Genomic DNA, 5,205 nt, shown 5'->3' on the forward strand with positions numbered 1-5,205 from the left:
TTTGCAGGGCAAACATAAATGGTGGCTGTGTTACAGGATTGTTCTTTGTCTTTGTTCTTAGGAGGTAAAGCCAGATCTTAGCAGTCAAGGTCAAGTGAATGAGGTAAGAATTCCCTGGTGGAAAGAACCACTTGTTATGCCTTGGGTGCCAAGTTCTGGTACAGCTCTAAGCATCCATAGTCATTTGTGTGTTTCAGGTAGTCCCCTTGTATTACACTGAACTCCTCGCCGACTGGCTGATGGACCTCTCTTGCCACCCTCGTAAGTCCTCCGCAAGTATCACGGGACTCTGCGATGAAGCCTTTACCTTTTCCATGTGAAGGTACCGTCCCGGTAGCCTTTGGCAACGGCCGAGGCATTGCGGCAAGTCGGGGAGGGAGGGTCTGCTCAAGTTTCAGCAGTCCCGCATCACCTCCTCTCCTCTTAACTCAGGTATACCCTGCGGTGACGGTATCTGCCTCGGGGCGTGGCCAAAGTGTGGGGCCCAAGGACCCCGGCCTTCTTAGGAGACGGTGAGTAGTGGAACTGTTGGGGGCTTGGCCAATGTGCCATGAAGTTCCTGTACCGATGTTTGGCTTTTGTTATTGTAGCCGTCTAAAAGACAAAAGCCCGGCGATGGTAGGAGCTTCCAGGATGGTGAGGCGGTCTTCTTTTGTGTCCCAGGTGGATTCACATCTCAGGACGTCTGAGAGATAAGTCAAGGGGATGAAAGCGGAGCATCGAGTTGGGCCTCGCCGGGAGGGATTTTTGCGTCAGCTTTGGAGATGGGGATACCCAAGAAGGGGCGCCTTAGCCCGCATAAAGTGAAAGTCTCACATTTGATGACAATGCTGAGGTGCGCAGGGCAGAGCAATCGCAGTGCATGTTGTGTCACTTGTCTATAGTGCATGCCATGTCTTTTGGGTGTCCTGTGTCACAGGTCTTTTGCCTTAGCCCTTTGATGTGCTTGCAGTCATGCTTTCCACCCTGAGTTCTCTCTCCTTGTTGTATCCTCTCGTTTGTCATCTCCTCTGTCATGGGTGCCTGCATGGGTTTGGCCCAGAGCTGCTCTGCCCTGCTGCATACCCTGGCATATCGGTGTAATAGAACAAGGCTTGGGGACTTGAAATTTGTAATGTAGGGTGCAGTTTGTCCTCTAGATGATATTTCTAGATTGTCAGAAGATGGCTGGAGCTGTGAAGTTCTCATGCAGCCCTTTGACTTTTGTCATCACTTTCTTGCAGATGCAGGCAGATTAAATCCATGCCAGAGCCCCCCATACCGGGTGAGGGGGTTCCCACCTGAAGGTCGGTCACTGTTTGTCTTTGCGGGGCAAACATAAATGGTGGCTGTGTTACAGCATTGTTCTTTGTCTTTGTTCTTAGGAGGTAAAGCCAGATCTTAGCAGTCAAGGTCAAGTGAATGAGGTAAGAAGTCATTGGTGGAAAGAACCACATGTTATTCCTTGGGCGCTAAGTTCTGGTACAGCTCTAAGCATCCATTGTCATTTGTGTGTTTCAGGCCGTCCCACTGTCTTATGCCGTGCCTCTCACCGACCGGCCGATGGTCCTGTCTCACTTCCCTTGTTAGTACTCTGTGAGTATCATGGTACTCTGTGACGAAGCCTTTACCTTTTCCATGTGAGGGTACCATCCAGGTTGCCTTTGGCAACGGCTGAGGGGTTGCAATAAGTTGGGGAGGGAGGGAGGGGGAGCGCGGGTCTGCTCAAGTTTTAGCAATGCTACCTCACCTCGTCTCCACTCAACTCAGGTATACCCTACAACGATGGTGTTGGCCTTGGAGTGCGGCCAGAGCGTGCGGCCCGAGGACTCCAGCCTTTTTAGGAGACGGTGAGTGGCAGAATTGATGGGTTTTGGCTGAGGTGCCAGTAAGCTCATGCACTGATTTTTGTTTGGTTTTGTTCATTGTAGCTGACTAAGAGATAACCAGCCTGGTGAAGGCACCAGCTGCCTGCATGGTGAGGCGGCCGCCTTTTGCACCCGAGGCAGATTGACATCCCCAGACATCCAAGAGGTAAGTTGAGACCTGTGACCCACAGAGGGGGTGAAAGCGGGGTGTCGAGTTGGCACTCACCGGAGATATTTTTGAGTCAGATTTGGAGGTGGGGATACCCAAGAAGGGACCCCTTAGGACCCATAAAGCTTAAGTCTTGCTTTTGATCACAGTGCCGAGGTGCGCAGGGGCAGAGCAGTCCCGGTACATGTCACGTGTCTATTGTGCGTTCTCTGTCTTTTGTGCATCTCATGTCACAGGTCTTTTGCCTTAGTCCTTTGAGGTGCCAAGCATGTGCCTTTTCACTTTGCGGGTATTGTCCAGGCCACCTCCAGAGTCGGATGAAGATTTGAGGTGCGCCAGGGCAGCAGTGTAGAGGAGCCCTGGGGATTAATCTTCTGGAGGGTGATAGTCACTTTTTCTGTTTTGTCGTCTTAGGTACCATGAGCCGGTGTGGAGCCGAAGTTTGGAAACGGCCGGTAAGCAATTAGCCTTTGCAGTTACGAGGGAGGGGGGTGTTGCAGAAGGGGTCATTTTTGGGACGTCTCATTGCAGTCTGAAGTTTTTTTCTGAATTTTCGCAGCCTCCAAAGCAGACTACATGGAATGTACTGATGTCCACAGCGCCCACGTGTTCTTTTCTGTCGAGGATGGATTTTTTCCTCTCATCTCTGAAAGCTAAGTGCTGGGACTGGTGGTCGGGAGAAGGGAAAAACCTTTGGAATCACAGGAGGCAATCTGAAGTTAGCTTAGAGGAGAGGGCTGTAGTGGGATGGGCCCCTTGGAAGTAAAGGGAGAGGGTTTCTCCTTAGCATCACCTGACCCTTTGCCGGGCAGAGCAGTTCCATACCCATGTTTTTGCAAGCTTTGTGCTTTGAGTCTTGATGTCATCGCAGATCTTTTTGCCTGAGGAGCCTGCCTTTGGGTCCGGAGCGGTTGCCCAGCAGTCATCACCTCTTTCTCTAGGCCTACTGAACTTCTTGAGCATCCTCTTAACAGCTTTGGCACTAACTTCTCGTAAGGAGTTGTTTCACTGTCACGTGTTATTGCTATAGAGCCGTCTTTCCTTTGGCATCATCACTTTCTGGCTCATCTTGCAGCAGGAATCTTGGGTCCATCAGGTGAAACTGCTGGGCAGTTTTAACTTCTCTCTGTGTTACGTAGTTTGTGTCTATGTTGTGTAGTTTGTGTCTGTCGGGGTCCCTTCCCCGCCCTGTAGCCCTGGGAGCCCTGAGGGAGGCACGGGATTTCCCTGCCCCTGGTCAGCCTCGTTCCCCATTGGTTGGTTTGCGTTTCCCTGCGCAGGCAAAGGAGCTTGGGGGCTGACTGTAACAGTTCCTCGGCAGATTCCGGCCATGCGGCTGGAGAAATAAACATCTCTGAAACATCTAGCAAGAATCCGTCTATATATATTTCTTTTCCACAGGACTCCTGGTTTGATATAGGCGTGTTGCAGTATCCCCACTGTAACATGTGTCCACCCTATTCTGTGTCCTAGGGCTTTGTTATGTCTTGATGCTTTATTGGCATTGTTCTGGGCCGTATTGGCAGCGGGGGGGGGGGGGTCTCTCCTTGTGTACTTTCCCAGATTGGGCTTATTCTGGCATCTTTACATTTTTACTTTTTGAGACCAGAGGAAGTGCAGGAGATGTTCTCATCCATCTTCCTTCTCACTTTTGGTAGTGCCTTCTGTTCACATCCTATTCCCTTAGACTTCTATATGGAGCATATTAGACCCTCCTCATGTGACTGTGGTAGTTCTGTAGGTTTTGTTGCCTTAAAGCATATCGGGCTCAAGAATTAATCTTCCAGAGAGTTATCTCAAGCCCTCTTCTTATCTTTGCTTATATTTGGTGCACCACCTTGTCCATGTGCTCTTTGCAGTTGGAGCTGCCCTGCCCTGGCAGGGTAATGGTTAAGAAGAACAGTTATAAAACTTAAAGGTTCATATCTTTTCTATGGGGTTTTGGGTAGAAAATGTATGGGCCTAGCGTGGAGATAACTCCTAGCCTTCCGCCCCTCACTGACCGCCTCATGTTGTCTCTTAGGTCCCTGAGGTGGCTTTGGATCTCTGTGGTCACTGATGCTACCAATTTTCCCAGAATCTACCATTTGATGTCGAGGAGCAGCAGCTGGAAGATGTGCTGAAGCATCTTCATCCGTAGAGTTTTTTGAGTAAGGGCCGCAGTCAGTGTGTAAGCTGAAGAGTGTGTGACTGTGTGTGTCTGTGAGAGTTGTCTGTCTTTCTGCTTCTGTCTGCCTGTGAGAGCATGTGTGTTGATGGGTTCTAATGTTGTATGTGAGATTTTTGCCTTTCACGTTTTTCAACACATTTTTAAATTTTGAATTAAAAAAACCCCAGCCAGGTTTGTTCCCCCCCCTCAGGTTTTTTTTCCTTCGGTCCTGGCCGGTCTGCGAGGCGACGTTCATTGCCAAGGTTTGGGTGCGGACCGTGTCGGCGATGGGGTTTTGTGAGGCAGGATGATTTGGAGGCTCCTGGGAACCACATTCCCATAGAGCGCCGAGGGTTAATGGAGGGGTCAAGATGAGAGCAAGGGTGGGTTTGTGTGTAAGCTAAAGGAGGTGTGGGTGGTGGATGACTGTTATGTTCTCTACATGTTGCTGTTTTGGGTTTCTTATAACAATAAAAGAAAATGTAATAAACTTTCTAGAAACAGTAGCATTGTTTTATTGTATTGATATGTATTTGGCTTGCATTGCCCTGTATTGTTCTGTATTGGTGTTTGCCACTGAATTTCCATGTATTGCTCCGTGTGTAAATTGGACTTTTGCCAGCATGTATATGGATTGTATTTGTACTTGTGTTTGTATACGTTATTTCCACATTTTGCTGAAGTGTAAATAAAAAAATTCAATGGAGAAAGAAGTTCCAAAGAACTCGCTCAGAACAGGGAAAGAGGAGAAAGCGCACAGACTTTGAATGCAGTACTCTAAAACCGGCGAGAGATTTAGTCTCTGTCGGAGCAAAAGCTCCTCTGGACTCAGGCCCAGAGGGAAGCCAAAGCACGGGGATTGAATTTAAACCTTTGGACAGGCTGAGATACATGAAGCCACACCAAAGTGAAATAGAAACATAGGTTTTTAACTTCAGTAGACATATATGCTAAGTGCCTTAAACATTAAAAAGCTGTAGCAGAGACCTTAAACACAGTTCTTGCTGCAGCAGTGTTACCTTTTCACAGAATTCTTTACT

At 48.8% G+C, this 5,205-nt stretch overlaps 1 long non-coding RNA gene across 1 annotated transcript; it reads left to right on the plus strand.

The window, feature by feature from the left end:
- The first annotated feature begins 1,924 nt into the window (after window positions 1-1,924).
- LOC138118075 (uncharacterized) lies at window positions 1,925-4,796 on the plus strand. Its single transcript, XR_011154985.1, has 6 exons — window positions 1,925-2,013; window positions 2,253-2,346; window positions 2,431-2,471; window positions 2,576-3,934; window positions 4,040-4,166; window positions 4,377-4,796. It is a non-coding gene; the product is annotated as an uncharacterized lncRNA (long non-coding RNA).
- Window positions 4,797-5,205: the final 409 nt, after the last annotated feature.

This window comes from Aphelocoma coerulescens, chromosome 13, assembly GCF_041296385.1.
Source record: "Aphelocoma coerulescens isolate FSJ_1873_10779 chromosome 13, UR_Acoe_1.0, whole genome shotgun sequence".
NCBI classification, from domain to species: Eukaryota; Metazoa; Chordata; class Aves; order Passeriformes; family Corvidae; genus Aphelocoma; species Aphelocoma coerulescens.